The sequence below is a fragment of the Falco naumanni genome, chromosome 2, assembly GCF_017639655.2.
Source record: "Falco naumanni isolate bFalNau1 chromosome 2, bFalNau1.pat, whole genome shotgun sequence".
In the NCBI taxonomy this organism is placed as follows: domain Eukaryota; kingdom Metazoa; phylum Chordata; class Aves; order Falconiformes; family Falconidae; genus Falco; species Falco naumanni.
This window is the reverse complement of record NC_054055.1, coordinates 96892507-96910702: the sequence shown is the minus strand read 5'-3', so window position 1 is coordinate 96910702 and position 18196 is coordinate 96892507. Positions and strand designations below refer to the sequence as shown.

At 41.8% G+C, this 18196-nt stretch overlaps 1 protein-coding gene across 1 annotated transcript in view; it reads right to left on the bottom strand.

Moving 5' to 3' along the window:
• Window positions 1–17573, bottom strand: part of MID1 (midline 1) — a 157369-nt gene extending 139796 nt beyond the window's left edge. Inside the window, exon 1 of the mRNA XM_040582761.1 lies at window positions 17475–17573. The gene's annotated coding sequence lies outside the window, so the exon portion shown is untranslated. The remainder of the gene's footprint in view (window positions 1–17474) is intronic.
• Window positions 17574–18196: the final 623 nt, after the last annotated feature.

Sequence of the window (18196 nt, the reverse complement as noted above, 5' to 3'; positions counted from 1 at the left end):
GGTGAAGTCATGAGAATAGAAGTGAGCGGGACTGGAAGACACTGAAAACATGGGAGACACTCCATGACTGAATTCCTGGTTTATGAAGACAAAAATATGTGGTATGAAGAAGGTAACACTTGTTGTCACAAGTGAGATTTCCCATTAGGAGACCTGTGGGAGTAATAGAGCTCCCAGCCATATTAACATTCCAGATGGGAGAAAATGTTTCTAAAGCTAACATTTTTAAAATTAAGTTGTCAGGTTGTGCCCTGGCTTAGTTCACCATGACTAAGTACCATAGAGTAGCACTTAAAAATAAACCATAGCGTGAATTCTGCTGAAGAAACCATCCCTGGCTGCTAGACACTATAGTATCACTCTGCTAATCTTAGTTCCGCTACAAAGGCTGAAATTCATCTTACCTGACTTTAGGTCAGAAAGACAACATAAAGCAAGATTTTCCTGTGTGTCTTATATAGCCATCTTTGAACGGGACATAACAGACATCAAGGAGAATAAAGCCCACTCTAAATGATACTTAATTTCAGTTCATCTGATGAAGTAGAGGTGTCCATAATATAGAAGCCTACAGATGACTAGATCCTACTAATCCTGGGATCCTTTTCTACTCCATAAGGCATTTCAAGGAATAAATCTTTCTCACCAGTTTTAGATAGTTTTAATGCAAAAAAGAATCCTGTTCTGGAAGTACCTATATCCATGGACTATAAAAAAAGTCTGCAGTAAATTGGCTAAGACATAGATGTCCCATTGTCAGTGACTATATCGTCAGATGACGCCCCTCACAGGAGTGCAGTATATCCAGAATATTTCCAGTTAAGTTAGTACACTTCCTGGAATATAATCATGCATGGTTTAATCAAGATTAGAATAGCTTATTAAAGAGGGCATTCGATAATGTTGCCTAAAACAGGACCTAAATAAACAAAAAGGGGAAAAAAATCATAGAATAGTTTGGATTGAAAAGACCTTCAATGATTATCTAGTCAAACTCTCCTGCTGAGGGCAGGGACATCACTAGATCAGGTTGCTCAAAGCCTCATCCAGCCTGACCTTGAACACTTCTAATGGTGGAGCATCCACAACTTCTCTGGGCAACTTGTTGAGTTGTCTCACCATCCTCATCATAAAAAATTATTTCTTGTATCCAACCTAAATCTACCCTCTTTCAGTTAAAAACTGTTGCCCCTTATCCTGTCACAGCAGGTCCTGGTAAAAAGTTTTTCCCCATCTTTCTTATAAGCCCCTTTAGGTACTTGTCCTGGTTTCAGATGGGATGGAGTTAACTTTCTTCTTAGTAGCTAGCACAGTGCTCTGTTTTGGCTCTGATGTGAGAACAATGTTGATAACCACACAGAGGTTTTTAGCTGTTGCTGGGTGATGTTTATACCAATTCAAGGACTTTTTGGTTTCTCGGTTTGGTTTCTCACACTCTTCTCCAGCAAGAGTGCTGGAGGGACACAAGAGACTGGGAAGGGACACAGCCAGGACAGGTGACTTGAACCAGCCAAAGAGGTGTTCCATACCATGGGATGTCATGCTTGGTTTATAAACTCAGAGGGTTAGCTGGGGGGGAGGGTTGCTCAGGGACTGGCTGGGCATTGGTCAGCGGGTGGTGAGCAGTTGTACTGTGCATTACTTGTTTTCCTTTCTCCCTTTTGCTTTGGATTTTATCTTTTTCCCCACCTTTCTATTATAACTGTTGTTGTTATTATTATTATTGTTATTATTGTTGTTCTTACCTCTTTATTCTGTTTAAATTATTAAGTTGTACTTATCTCAACCCTTGAGTTTTACATTCTTTTCCAATTCTCCTACCCGCCCCTCCAGGTGTGGGGGAATGAGCAAGCGGCTTTGTGGTGCTGGGCTGCCGGCTGGGGTTAAACCACAACAGTACTGGAAGGCTGCTGTAAGGCCTCCCCAGAGCTTTCCCTTCTTCAGGATGAACAACCCCAACTCTCTCAGCCTTTCTTCAGAGGAGAGGCATTTCAGCCCTTTGATCATTTTTGTGGCCCTCCTCTAGACTTGTTCCAACAGGTCCATGTCTTTCTTGTGCTGGAGACCCAGAGCTGGAAGCAGTGCTCCAGGTGGGGTCTGACAAGGGTGGAGGGGCAGAATCACCTCCCTTGACCTGCTGGCCACGCTTCTTTTAATGCAGCACAGGATACGGTTGGCCTTCTGGGCTGCAAGCACACATTGACAGCTCCTGTCCAGCTTCTCCTTTACCAGTATGCCCAAGTCCTTCTCCACAGAGCTGCTCTCACTTCATTCATCACCCAGTCTGTATTGATACTGGGCATCGCCCCATCATTAGATTCACATTGGGCCACTCCTCAAGCCTGTCAGGCTCCCTCTGAATGACATCCCTTCCCTCAAGCATATCAAATCAGTAATTGAATTTCATGCAAATGTGTATTTTATGCAAATGCTTATAACATGGTTTATTTTAAACCCACAGAATAACTCATATAGATTTCCTGTTCAAGTCAGTTTTGAAAGGTATGTCTCTTATAGGCACGATACATGTTTGCTGTCTCATTGTGTAAATAATATTTCTGTCTTAAAAACAAACACTGCCATTTTAATATTTTTAAATAAGGATGAGGGGAGAATACTGCAAACTAGAAGTACTACTGGATTTAAAGCTAGCATTATTTTTTTATTGTTTTCTTAAAAATCCTAAACCTACTGCAGATGCCATTCCCCCACCCTGTTCCCGCATGCTGTATTAGACCTAGCTCAAACAGTAATATAGCACTCCTTCACTAAACCTGACTTCTCAGACAGCAGCAATGCTCAATATTACTTCCATTATTCTGTATATTCTGCCTAGACCAAACTTACGTCTAAAAAAAATAATAATCTTTCACCGCAATCTATTTAAAGCCTTCCCACAACTTTTCTTCCTTAAGTTAAAGTGAACATCCCACATAACACCAGAAGGCTTCAGCCCTGTATGTCAATCCATACACAGTTTGACAATAGGTTGCACAGATGATAAGATTAGTTATGCAAGGTTTTGTTGGGAAAGGTCTCATTCTGCAAGTCCTTCTTTATATACCTCCTCTCCTCCTTGATATAAGTAACAAGCCACAGATTTAGATCTAGATGTGTAAAATTTAGTTAGTAAGGTAGATAAACTTGTGTTCACTCAGGTATTTACAATCTGCACTCTGTAGTTTTTTCACCCCAGTTTTCAGACTGAAGTTCCTTTGTCTGCTCTTAAGATTTGTTGGGGCAATTCTTGAGGCTTCTCCAGCTGCAGCTGAACCACTCCATGATACTTTCCATTCAGCTGCAGGAAGACCTCCCAAACATTCTGGGCACTTGGAGGGAAGTATGGACAGGTGCTAGGGAACTAGCAGCATAAACTGATTTAATCTGTGTCCTTCCTCTGAGGTGAATAGGGATTGTATAGGGGCTGACAAAAAAACAGAACTGGGGGCCTACTTCATATCAATACCTGTGTTATTAGCTTGGGAGAGTTGGAGGCCACCAACCAAACAAGATGAATAAGTAACTCCTTAGTTGCAGCACGGACACATGAAGACATTAAGTTGTAACAGAGCCGCAAACTGACCCAGTCTCAGCACATACGCATTTAAAAAATAAAGATAAACCTTAAAAATATTTAAAATACAGCCATGTACCAAACCTTTAAGCCACAGCCAAATTTTGGCACAGTAAACCATCTGTGAATTATTTCACCCACTGAAACAAAATGCTCTGAATATTTAGAAAATGTGGTCAATACATCTTACATGCTCAAAGTTAAACCAGTAATGCATCTAGAGTCTGGATAGAAATTCCCCAGGTCAGATTTGGCAATTTAGAATAAGTTTTGTGGAGCAGCCTTTCCTAGTATAAGCAGAGTCCACTTCCTAGTCTCATTTGCAATTTCCCCCCAAAGAATTTCCTGCTAGTGCAACAATGCTAGCAATTTATCTCCCTCATTCTGAGTCATTCTAGAGGCTTTTATGGTTTTTGATCTTTTATACCATCTTCCTTAAATATTTTATGAGATACTATGACTCATTTCATTACTCGTATAATTAGGATTTGGAGAATGGATGTTCCCTTGTACCCTTCTGAGCTACTGGAACATCATGACTGGAATTATATTTAAGCAACTATATTCGAGATTTGAACTGGTCAGTTGTTCTTATCCACATATCACTACTAAATTTTGCATCAGTTTCTGCTTCGGGACAAGCACTGAATGATATCTGAACATACGGCACTGTTGATGCCTCATGCAACCTTTAAAGCCTTTTTTCTTCACTTCTTAGAAAGTTATGCGCATGTCTGTCTGGGCAAAGGTGAGGCAAGGGAGGAAAAATTAAAAAAATAAACATGTCGGTCATCTTGTTGTAAAAGCCTATGAAGAAACAAGGTATCTACAATGTTTACTTTAAGGTAGCTAGCAGGATCCTCACTATAGTCTAGGCCACAAAGGTTTATCCACCATATCATCACTTCTTCTCTTTCAGAGTAGCTAAAATACAATAATAACCCTGTGATTATAAAAAAGACCATTTTTTAAAAAATGTTTATTTATTACTGGGGTCAGAAGACCTTATCAGATTCAGTGCTTCTAAGTACTGCAGATCTGTTTTTCAAAAATGAAACACAAACATTCTGATTGTTAATAAATTTAAAATATTTCATATTTTACATTTCATAAAGTCACTTTTATATCATCTGGTTTGACACAAAACTTCACAATGAAATAACTTTTTTTAAAATTCATGTGAATTCTTCACTGCCTCTCTTTCACCAGATGTTTTAATTCCAGTGAGTATTTCAGTCTCATTTGCAAATCACCGGAATAGATTTTTTTTTATTTTTTTTTTTTGATAGAACAGCTCCCTGTTGGGTTCAGTTTCATCAAAATATACACCTTTCACAGAAGCGTGTCAGCTTGAATGAAATGTTTTAAGGGATAAATTAAAAAATATTTCAATTAATTTTGCCATTAAATAATAACATCTTTGTTTTACATATAGTATGTAGAACAACATATTTAGTGCTTTAATATAGTCAAGTTGAAAAAAGAATGCTCAGTCCAGATACAACCCAGAACACAATATCTTAGCCTTATTTTTGAATTCTGACACCTGGAAATGAAACAGTTTTAGTGTGTTGATTAGTTTGGAAGAGTTTTGGGGATTTTTTTTTTTTTATGAGGTTGGGGAGAGAAGAAAGGTTGGATATTTCTGGGGAAGAGAGTACCATTTTAATGAGAAGTATATTCCACAAAGACAGTATACATTTCAACCCTATGGTATGGAGCTGTCTTCTATGCCTTCTTAAATCATCAATATCTCTAGTTCTTACTGCTTTTTGTAAGCAAAACTGTAAGCAAACTTCAAAATATCTTTAAAGAACACTATTATAATCTCAATTTCCAGGTAAGACCAAGGCATGACAAAGTTTTCCAAAGGCTGTCCAGCACGTCATTGTCCAACTCCCCTCCCTGATTAACAGTTCATTTCAGCTAGATGGTGTGGAATGGCCAACAAACGATTCGCTATTATTGCAACTCTCTTAGAAGCTGTACACCAGAAAGTCATAACTGCCCTGGATCACACATTGGCTAACACTCTACTGACACAAAAAGCATCCTCTCCTCCAACTCTCTACAGAAACAAGCCTAGCCACCAGTGCGTTTGTTCAACAACAACCAAAGGTATGACGTCAGGTCATCATTTTTATCCATATACAATCTTCGGTATCATTACAGACTCCTCATACAGCATGCACCTGTCAGCCTAGGTCACAAGTGGCAACGGTCATGGGAATTTGTTCGGTTCTTCCCATTCTCATAACCTCTCCTCTCACAAACTTCCCCTGCCCGCAAAATAAAGTAGTGTGGTGTGGAGAGTTTCTTACTTCATATAAGCAGACTTGCACCAAGAGCCTTCCTATATTTCCTTTTTCAAAAATCAGTCTTTCAACAACATCAGCAAACTAGAAGCAAAACCCCCAAATGCTACAGTTTACCCATGTGCCATTTTGCATCCTGTTTCTGAAACCAGGGTTGACAGGCCAACATATGTGACCAATAACTGCTATTCAGAGTTAAGCTCTGCAAATGGTGATTGACATGGAGCCGGGCATTCCATCAGCCAAGGGAGTCATCAGCTATAGACCAGCCAAAATAAACTCGAAGAAATTTCCTCTGGGTGTTAATCACTCTGAATATCATTCTTTCCCACACACTAGGCAAAGATTCTTGACCTACTGATTTGGAGCAAACCCACCCCTATTAATTAAATAATTTGTCCATTAACACCTGAAGACATACATAACCTTCTCACCCTACACAAGAAAGAGAACAGAGTAAGTAAACAAACGTCTATTGTAAATATGACTAAATCCCCAAGCTGGCTTCATTTGCCCCACTGCATATGCCATCCTAATACCGCATTGTGTATATCTGCACAGCAAAGCACATTAACACGATTTTTTTTTTTAATCTCTAACGGATAGGTCTTTCAGATGAAACAGTCCAAAGCTGGGAAAATTAATTCCGTTACCTTTCAGCGGTTGGATTTATGCCTGGCCTGAAGTACAGCATTATACAATATCTGTCCATATCATATAGGCTTCTAACTGGTGTCTCAGCTTTCACAGCACTTTTTAATGAGACCATGTATCACAAAAATCAAATGTCTTTATCATAAAAACTAGCTTTTCCCATATAACTGCAGTCATGAAATTCTGTGGGAAAAGTTGAGTTTCGGAGAGTAAGACTTTTGCAAAAAAAAGCAACATGGGTTTGGTTTTCTGTCTGCTAAAAGCCAGATTGTCACTTCTGCAAGGTAAGTCTTTGTCCACACAGTGAAAGACCTACAAAATCATCAGGAGTAATGGTCTTTTAATTGTAATGAAGTCCATTTTTAACTGCACCTTATGGTAAAAAGTTTCTGGAATTTTTTACATTGATAGTGTCCCATAAGTCTGGCTTACAAATTGTAGAAATTAAGATGCATAAGATTATTGGTACATTTGACTTTTTAACAGATTATGTATACCTCTAGCCCTCATGTGCAAGTTTTCAGTGCCTGGTAGAAAACATTTTTTTACAGACACTGCATAATGATCTCAAAATTGAAAAAGCCAAAAGCCTTGCAGTGTGATGAGAAAAATAAGCCTTATATTTTAGCTGCTTTTAGAGGCATTAAAACCCCAACAACCCAGAATATTGCAGTGTCTTTTTAATATATATTAGAAAGAAAGGCTTGCTAGGAAAATAGTTCTTCAGAGGACTTATAAAGCAAAACTCCCGTTACACCTTTACACTGCAATGCAAAGGGGCCTGTAAAGGGCAGGTACCATCAGGAATGGTTCTTTCAAGACAACACAGTTCAGACAGTTTAATGGAGAAAGAATGGGAAGTTAAAATGGCTATTGAGAGTGTTTAACCTCCTTTCTGTGCCTTCAGAGGTCTCTATCCTCCTTACCTTTCTGTCTGCTACCTTCCCTCTCCTTTGCCTCCCAGCTCTTGAAGTTTACAAACTATTCCTCTTTCTTGCATCTGTGCTTACCAAGGCAACTTCTGATTCTGTAGCACTGAAAAGTCCTATTTTCATCTTCAGGGCTTTCAAACAAGCTTAATTCACAATTTCTGCATAAAGGCTGCTTCCCCTGCTTTCCCAATGTAATTTTAAGAAGAGAATCTGGTAAATTTTTCCTTCTCTGCAGGCTCCTCCTGGTCTCCTCTCCCACATAGTTGTTTTCCCTCTGGGCCTCTCTCTGTCCCTCTCTTCTGTACTTTATTTTCTGAGTAACCTAGTCTAGCTCAGGAATGCACCCTGGTATTTTAAAATGTACTGCTGTCAAGAAAAGCAGAGAGCTGTTTCCCTGGTGGTTATGTAGGAATAGCACACAAACAGCCTGAGTTGCCCCTTTCTTTCTCTTCCCCTTCTCTTCCAAGTACCTCAAAAAGGCAAACCCATTGAGTCAGCCCCATGCATAGCACCAACCAATGGCCAAAAGATGTTCAAAAAGACTAAAAATATTTTCAAACTTAGGATTGTCATGGAAAATTTCCAATTCCAGTTCAATCATAGAAGGAAGAGAAGATAAAAAAAAAAAGCTAGCAGTTTTCTGCTTCCTTGTCATGCTCAAACTTCCACCTGCACACTGACAGGGACAGCAGTCCTACATCCCTGATGAAGTCAAAAGCCCATTTGAAAAGCAGAGGGATTGAGGTGCCATTTCCCCTCTTTCTTCAAGACCCCTCTCTTCCCTCTGGGTTTACCCTACAATTCTGTGAGCTCTAGTGTTGTCCAAATGTCTAGGGAATGAGAAGGAGGTTAAAGACAAGAAGCCAAAGACTAAGGACAGGGAAGTGAGGACACAGTAATAGAAATCCTAGAGTAGGGTCAGGCTGGGGAGCAGCAAGGCCTGATTCAAAAAAGTTAAAAAATCACTGCACTTAGAGAATATGCTGGAATTAATCTCAAAACTCAAGGGAACCTATGGGAAAAAATCAGCACTGTTGCTTATTAGTCTCTCCTGAGGCATACCCACCTCATCAGCTCAAGACAAACAGCAAATACATTTTACTCAAACTGAAAAATCTAAGTAAGTGAGGCCTTTTGAAGTTTAGATGTATTTGCGGAGAAATGGTGGAAAACCTTTACAGCTCTTAGCTCATTAAAATATTTCAACACTGCAAGAAACAAGCTCATGCTGAAATTCACAACAAATTTCTTATTATTCAAGGAAATAACAAATGAAAATAGCAATTGTCAAATAAAAAAAAAAAAACCCACCCAAATCCAAAAAGTACGGTTGGTTTTGCTCTCACACTATCACCTGATCTGTTCAGCATTTGTCCCAAGAGTGCACATTTACTCACAGACATACTTGAATAGCTACAATAATAATTGTATTTTGTATTCAGTACATACAGTATTTTGAAGGGGGAGTCCACTCCACCTCCCCTACCCTATTGACTTCAGAGAAGCAAAATCAGACCTCAGAGCTTCCCGTTTTGGATCAAGAAAGGCTTAGAAGCAAATGCTGCAACCTTGCCAACTGGTTACACACCAGTAAGGTGAATAGGTAAAGCTAAGGAAGAGACAGAGCTTTCCTTTGTAGCACTTACCACTGTAACAGCAACAGATTACTTTTCCATTACAGCAAAGAACAGCAGCATTTAGTCCTCTAGTTGTTCTCTGATGTACCACAATTTGAGCCCTGGCACACAAAAAGTCTTGCCGTACAAGTCCAGATGGTAGGAGAGATAAAAAACAGCAGAAACATAAATATGAAGGAAAATACTTGTGATTTTGTGGAAGACTGAAAAAACAACCTCCATTTTTCCAAGAGAAATACTGATGACTTCATATGAGACCTTACATTTCACAAGGAAAGTATATGGCATAATTCCTTTAATCCACTGTATTTTACATAAGCGTCCAGGTAAAGTTAAAAATGCTATTTTCTAGCAATGAAAAACCTGCACGGGAAAGGCATACATGGCTACATGAGTTAGCACAGTCATTCTTTATTCGTTAACTTTAATGAGCTTTACCTGCAAAAGCGAGAAGATACTTCTCAGAATTTGTAGTTATAATTTTGCTGTGACTTAATTCAACCCTTTTTGTTGCACAGAGGATATATATAAAAGGCAGTTTCAGGAGTTTATGTTCTGTAGCCGTTTTTCCCTGATTTCTAGAATTAGCCTGAAGGATCCTTTTAGAGAGCAAGTAAATATATATACAATATTAGGACAACACTGCAATGCAAAGAGGATGTTAAATTGCTCATCCAAGGAGATGACATAACGAATACTGACATAATTTCCAAGCAGCAAAGCAAAACTAGGTCAAATCACATTGACCTATCTAATATAATAAGCCTTTTTTTTTCAGATTTTTACAATGTAGACTGTGTCTGCAGGCATTAATGTCCTCTGTTATCAATGTATAGTGTTGTCACTCTGTTTTAATGTCTTATCACCATGTTGTGTTAATTAGACCAAAACAATATAGTGCACTTTTGAACTGCTTAACTTGCAGTTTCAAATCTCTGCCTAAGCTATACTTCTGAGGTTATCCAGTCAGAAATGAAGTCATTAACTCTTTACAGTCACTTGTTTCAATAGCTGCTACCAAGGCTGGCGGAACAGCACAACTTTGCATACAGGTCAAAATCAAAGCTTTGTAAATTGCATATTGCTTGTCAAAAACAAGGTCTGTATAGCTAACATCTGTCTGTGAGCAAAGTGCACACTAATTTTGATGTCACTTAACACAAGGCAGAACTCAGGCATATACGCTTTCCTGAGCATCACGTGGACAAATCTGGTCCATGCTTGGCCATCAAGTGTCCCTGCCCAAGAGCTTTATCCACATGTGGTGCTCTGACAGGGACAGTCCTTTTGCTTGCTCAGGGCAGCTTTCCCTTCCCCTACTCTTGTTCCTCTGCATGTCAGATTTACAGCACACATATTTTTCAGTGAGACTATTAACAGAGTTGTATAGGTTTATGCCTACAGCCTCGCATGACTCTCACAAGAACAGAAACATGAGAAGTGACAGCAATATCTGCCTGCATCCCTGCCTCCAGAGCTGAGGTGGGACCAGAGACCAGGCTGAGAGCTTGAGGCCCCAGCTATCCACAGAGCTGGATGTGGTTGGAAAGGAGGAAAGAAGCTGAGGCAGGAGACAGAGGCAGACCCTAGTGGACTGCAAAGCAGAAGCTGTCAATAGAGTTTACGTCTTCCTGCAGAATACATAGATTTTGCAATATGGGTATGATCTTAAGGGGAAAACCCCAATATGTTCCAATGATAAAACACCCTCTAACACTTCTGAAACTTGCTTGGTGACGAGAAGTACCTTGAAACTGAGATGCTGGCCATTCTTAGGACAGAGTGGTTGGATTTGGCAACTCTAATTCTAAATACACACATACGTATATATGTAAATGTGTAGTGTTTCTCTTATTTTTTTCCTTATTTTTTTACATCTTCACTTACCTCTCAGGAAGAAAGAAGAAAACCCAACCCAATACACAAAACAAACCAATTTAAAACAAACAAACAAACAAAAAAACCCAACAACAACAACAAAACTAAAGAGGGATGACGTTTTCGTATGGGAAAAATTATGAAAAAAGAAGATAACTCTTTTTGAGAAACATTTTGCTATAAAAGACTGTTTTCTCAGGGTTTGGGTTTTGGGTTGTTGTTTGGGGTTTTTTTGAAGAAAGCACCAGTCTCGGCTAACGTTTAAAACAAAGGTTCTAATAAAAAAATAGAAATGGAGATCCCAGGGATGGTCGGCAGGGTCTCATACGAGCAAGCTCTCTCTTCCCCTAAGTAGTGCATCGGCTCGCCCATATCACAGATGAGTCTGACCTCCCGCTCTGGTGGGGGGTCTCTCTGAGCTCTGCTGCAGCTGTTCAGTAATTAAATACCTGCAGACCCAAAGAGCCAAGTTAATGCCATTAGTCATGGGCACCTGCTCGGGACGCAGGGGTGCTGAAGGGAGGCGGCAGGCGATCCTGCGGGCCTGCAGGTGCACGGGCAGCACAAGGCGGCCAGGGTGCAGCGTGACGGGAAGCTGTCGGCGCCACCAGAGGCATGAGAAACATGTCAGCCTCCCTCCCCAAAATGTGGAGCAACTGTCAAAGCGTGTCACCAGCTCCTTTCTGGGGCCATGAAACAGCCCTCTGTAAATATTTTCATTGCAGTCTATCACACTACAACGAAAAATCCCATCAGCCCTGTGGATCTCCTCATTTACTCTCCCACTAAGCCAGGGGTAAAAGCCCAGACTCTCTTTTATTTGTTTTACTATCTTAAAATTGTTCTTGCACCCAGCTGTCTCAACACTTATGCAATCAAAAAAGTTTTGTCATACTTCAGGGCCAAACAAATATCTATTTGCCAGCTTTTCTATCCTCCCACATCCCCCTGGGAAGAGATAAATAATAATGATAAACAACCATGACATGACAGCAAATAGGAAAGAATTTTAAAGAATTAAGAGCTATTTTTATTGTTTAGAAAAGAGATCAAAATCAGCTTCCTACCCTTTAGCGCCTTTCCCAGCTTTCAGACAGGGTGGATTCTGCACTGCAAGCCAGGGATCTCAGGGATATACAGTAATTCCTTACAGCTTGCTAAAGCATTACAAGCTCTAAGCTGCACGACTGTAATAAAAGACTTCAAACCCAAGAACAAGCTAAAGAATGGAGTACCCTAAGAAGTCTGAAATTCAGTTCAAACAAACTCCAGCCCACATTCAAAAGGCTATTCACATGGCTGTATGTGAATACAGGTCTGCTCCTTTCTCCCAGCTCAGTCTTCACCCACAGCCAAATCAAATTGTTCATCCAAACGCTGAAGCATTTACTGAGCTTCAGCATATCCCCTGAGCATTTTCCATCGCGAGCTCCTCGTTCCCAGCAGTTTATTTTCCTCGACCCCAGGATCCAGCAGACCCCTTACGTCTGGTGCTAGTCTGTGGAGGGACTCTGAGTTCTGACAACTTTTTGCAGAGCTCGGAAGCTGTTGAAGCCTTCCGTGCTGCTGCCTGCCTCCTGTCCCTCCCCAGCAGGGAAGCCCTGGGATCAGGCAGTGATGGGAAGCCAGCACAGCAGAGTGCTGGGCAGGCGGGAGGCAGAGAGACGGAGACAGAGCTCATCAACGGTAGGAGGCCTGGTGGGGATCAGAGTGAGATACACATCTAAATAATTCAGGCGCTAATAAAAGCTTTAGGTTGGGTTCTGTTCAAGATGTGAGACAAAGATGAATTTCAATGTATTTCAGGCTGCCATCAATGCAGAATGTGGTGTTACTTAATAACCTGATACTGACAAACCAACATTATTTTAAGAGTGTTCCACATAAAGTTAATAAGGAAAATGGCTATGCCTGGTTTTGTATTTTTATAGCTTTAGGTTGAAATTCTACCATGTGAAATTTTGAGAACTTCAAGTCTGACCTCTACAGGTAGGCTGCTGAAATAGGTACAGTATCTTCTGACCACAAATTGTACATAGGACTTTTTAGATATTGGAGAAAGGTGGAAACTGAATCAGAAGTACTACGTAACATCAGAGTATCATCATTGCATCTTTGAAGCTGCATTTAAAAACACTATTATCTGTAGCATCATCTGTGGCAATTTGGTTCCTATAAATGCTTTCTTGCAAAATGCATAGATGGTGCAGCAACACCAGAAAAAGCACATCCAGCACGAACATTTTTACATTCAACAGTGTTATGGGGCTTTTTACTTTTACAAGTGTTACGGGGGTTTGCTTCTGCTTTTTATTATCCCTCTCCCTTCCTCCCCAATCTTCCATATGATCTGCTCTTTCAGAGCTACAGAAACAAATGTTACTTTGAAACTGATAACATCCATTTGAGTTTTGCAAAACTGATGTTTTTAAATGCCCTGATTGGTGCCACCTTTTTCTAATCAGAACCAACCACTCTAACAAACTACCCTTTGTCCAGGATCCCGTCCCCTCTGTTCCCACCAACCAACAGCACATGTTGCTATAGCTACCCTGCATGTCTATTTACCACACAAGTGATCAAAGGGAGCAGACAACACACATACACACGCACAAAAAACCTCGCCAGGCTTCCTACCGAGCAATGTCCAGCCGCTAATTAACTGATACACTCCCAGCCTGCAGCCTCTGTACACTTGTTTTCTTTATTCCGCATGGTACACACACACAAAAAAAGCAGCATTCGCCAAGATGCTCATTCTTCCCTCACAGGCCAAACAAACAACAAAATGTCCCAGGATGAACTTTAAAAGATAATTTCCTAAAGCAAGGGTAAGGAGTACAGCACTCCAGGATAAGAATACAGCTCTTCCACTGAGGAACACACTAAGAATTTTAAAAGGTATGCAAAAGAAAATGGGAAATAAGAAACACATGCTAAGAACTTAAACAGCTGTAAGAAAAGGAGATGATTTTGAATTTTGCATGTGTTTTGCACTGCAGTTGTATGCAGTATTTATTCTCTAGGTGAGTTATGTGCACACTAGCAGCTATATGACTGCAGTCATGATAGTAACTGTAATGGCTTTACGTGCCTTAGAAACACAGTTTCTCTTTTTTTGGTGGCCTTCCAGTTAACAGTCATTTTGTTGAAACTCTTTGTGTGATGAAGGGCTCAAGTCTGCTTTGATGGATGTCAATGGGACTTCAACAGGATGAGGCCAAAATAAGGAGTTTCATTGGTTGTCAATGACACTCTCATGAGCTGCACTTCAGGGATGTGTTGTGGGTGAAAGTGAGTGAAAATGAAGTATTAAAATTCATCAAACTTTTTATTTTTTTGTGCAGGAGGTTTAGGGAACTCAAAACAGAGCCCACAGTGCCCTCTCCAGTTCTGCAGCAAATTTGGGGAATCCAGCCACAAGAAACCAGCATTCTACCACATGAAGGCTGAGCATCTTCTCAGGATTTTCCATCACTTGCACGTTTTCTTACTCAGGAATTTCTTTTTAAGTAATAAACTGAACCAAGTACTCTGCAAAGCAGAAAATGTGTTACGTGCAAAGGATTTTTTCTTGTCAGGTTATTTAAGTTACTTGTCTTGCAATCACGTTCAGATACCTTTAAGAAATTGCACTTCTGCTTCCTAAGACTAGTCTTACAGCATGCTAACAAACCCAGATGGGTGTATTTCCTATGGATGCTTAAACCTTTAAAGTACATGGTGACCAGTGTACTTTCCCAGATGCCACATGCACATCAACACGACAGAAATTTTCCCATTTTGGTTACTGGAGTTAACATGTGCAGTCATTCTAGCAGCCAGCAAGGAGACACCTCTTGCTGAGCTTTTTCAAACATCACCTAGAAATGACTGCTTCTTTAAACTGTCTCATTTACAAATCTCAACACAACATTTACACCGACCCCTGTACCCGCTAGAGACTATCGGCCTAGCACAGTGGTAAAGTAGGTTGAATCTTATCAACTCAACAGGCTGCATATTACACTTCTACAGTAATTCCTGGGCTTTCATTGGGGAAATTAGTGCACTTGTCTTGCTATATGCTGTCGTTCAGTACCTGTGGGCTGCCTTTGGGCCAGATCAATCATCACTATAATACACGGTTTCATCCCAACACCCACAACATGCTATCTGCTTGATTGTTAACTCTGCAATCCCAAATTAAGATATAGCTTCCACCAAGAGCCTTTCAAAGTGGGAATACTGGCTCCCAGAGCCTAAGAGGAAGGAGTTAACCCACCCCCCACCGCCTTATAGCCAGGTGGTGGAAGGATGGGGAAGGAAGCACCAGGGAAGGGCAGGGAAAGCAACAGGACCAGTAGGTGGGGAGGGCGACAAGGCAGAAGAGTAGGTAAAAGCAGCTCTGTTGCTCTGAATAGGAGGGCCATAACAGGGCCAGCAGGAAAGTCACCTTCTGTATGTTTCTCTTTCCCGTAACAAAATCAAACTAGAAGCAGGAGCAAGGGCTCCAGCTGCACGTGACTTTCCTGCTCTTAAGTGTCTGCTGTAATGGGTTTCCTAAACATTTTGTACAGATACTTTATAGCAAGTTGCAATCTTCAGTTTCCACTAAAACACGAAGTCTGCTGCTGGGGGGCGATGCATCCAGTGGCTCTGTCCGTGTTCCATCCCCCCCCCCCCCCCCCCCCCCGACTTCCTGCTCCCTGGATTTGTCTGTCCCTCAGGCCCTCGCAGCGCCCACAGCTTTCCCTGCCAAACTGGAAATACGTGTGCACAACAAACCAACCAGACCCGGAGAAATACTTCTAAATTGTTCACTTGGAGCGGGAGAGAGAAAACGCACTCACAGGCAGGTGTTTAAACAAACCCTGGCAGAGCTTCAGCCGGCGCCCCCCACCCCCAGCCCGGGAGGAGGCTCCGGGGGGGCGGGCAGGATCCTGCGGGGACCGGGCGGGCCGGCAGGAATAAGCCCGCCCGTGCCTGCACCTCTGCTTAGGCTGGAATGTCTCCCCACCTCCCTCTCCTCTGTTGCAGGGGGAGGAGGGTGCGCGAGTGTATTAACATTTCCCTCTTCCCTATTCTGACTTGCCTTGCTCTTTTAACCCACCATCTACGAATCTTCGTTACCCCTTAAGCTTTACTCTTTAGGCAGGAGTATTTCAGGAGAGTAAAGTGCGCGTTTCACAGAGCATTTTACTTATTATTGCCATCCTGTAACATTTCTGCTTCTTTCTCACTCCTCATTGACAACCCCCTATGCCAAAGTACCCTCTTGTGGCGATAATGATTTCTGATGGCTACGTGCATCCAGCTGACCAACTTGAGTATACAAAATGCCCTTTATTTTGCTTCACAAGGACAAGCTTTCCCCTCTCTCTTTAAAGAGCTACAAAAGTAGTTTTTGGGATAGTGGGAGGAAGAAATACCTTTACTCCTTCCATCACCCATATCGTCTCTTTCTTCACCCTTCCCCACCTCCTGTAACTTGCAGAAAACCAGGTGTAAGGAAGCTGAGACTTCCCACCATGGTTTCAGAAAGTGAGCAGAAAACAAATGCTCCATTTGCACTACAGGTGCAAAATCCTCGCACATGCATTCCCTGGACATGCACTATAAAAGTCCCACTGAGAGCTGAATGAATAACACCCACACGGAAAAGAAACTAGAAAACTTCTCTCATTTCCTCATATTTACCCATCGCCTACCTAGAAAAGAGCATATTAACTGCAAGTTTCAGAAGTGGACTGGCATGGGTTTTTAAACTGGGACAGATCTCTGATTCAGTCTTAAGATACAGCCCCGCCAGTTTGCCTTGCTCCCACAAGGCTCTTCTAACTGTACATTGTTGTTGTAAAACTATGAGCAGCGAGAATCAAAAACATTTTGCCGCTGTGCCTTTGAACGACAATAAAAGCTCCTTTTGTCTCCTCAGGTGAATAGAAGTCCAAACAAAACCCAGAACGCCCACCTTATTTGAATAAACTTAGAACAAAAAATCCCTAGAAAACCATCTTAAAGTGCTTTTGTGAAGCTGTAAGACAGCTTGAAACGACTACATTTTGGAACAATCAGAAGATTAAAGCACTGGCAGGCAAGGAACTCACGCAGAGCTGTTTAATAAATTATCCCTGGCCTGAATTATTGGCATATTTAGGCGCATAACCCAGCAAGTTCTTTCCTTTCGCATGTCGCAAACAGGGCTGAGAGACAGCCTACACAATGCCTTTAAACCATGGCACACTGGAATTGATTTACATCCCTCGCAAACCGCTTCCATGCCCCGTACAAACCCCAAACGGACAATGACCTGCATGGCATCACTGCCTACCGGGAGGATTAAGCCAAAAAAATCCCTCGAATCGGTTAATTATTGGGGGTTTTTCCCCACCCCGGAAACTTAAGTTTTGACAAGGGTAAGAAACAAGGGTGGGGGGGAACGTGAGAGCAACCGGAGCTCCGCAGAGTTTGGTACCGGTAGTACCCGGGGCCGGCTCCTTACCTGCCTCATGGTGAGATTCCCATCATCCATCCATCCAGCCGGCAAGGGGCCGCTCACACCGCTCTGCTGTCGGCAGGGCAGAAATCCATCAAGTTTCCCACCGTAAGCAAGTTTCCCTCCCGCCTCCTCCCTGCCTATTATCCCGCCCCCCACCCCCCCTCCCCTTTTTATCCTTTGCTGGGGGGAGTCTTCTTAAGACAATGTCAAGTTTCCCAACCTTCCTTCCGCAGCCTATAGAAAGTCGGGAGCGGGGAGGCAACTGTCCGCCTGGCTCTTATTTCAAACCGCATCCCAGGGATGTAGTAGTGGGCTGAATTGGGCCATGAAGTAGCCTCGCCAATCAGGAGGAAGGGGAGGGAGACAGAGCACATAAAGCCTGCCTACATGAGGATTAGGAAAGCTTTCAAGGATTTAAAAGACCGAAAGCAGCTGGAAACAGTGTCTAGGGCTACAAAGAGGGAAGTCAATTTGCGGTGGAAGAGATTATTCTCATCTAACTGCTCCGCGTCTGCTTAAAGTATAAAGGGCTCCCAGGACATCAGAAAAAAAAAAAAAAAAAAAAAAAAAAAAAAAGCAAATGTCCAGTTGAAACCGGTGAAGCATCAGGGTGATGCAGAAACGCTTCACCCGGCAAAGCGACAGTATCCTGTATGAGTCGAAGCCACACACATCGCGGAATAACCGATGTCCTCATGTCAGAGTAAGAAGTAACCTGCACAATG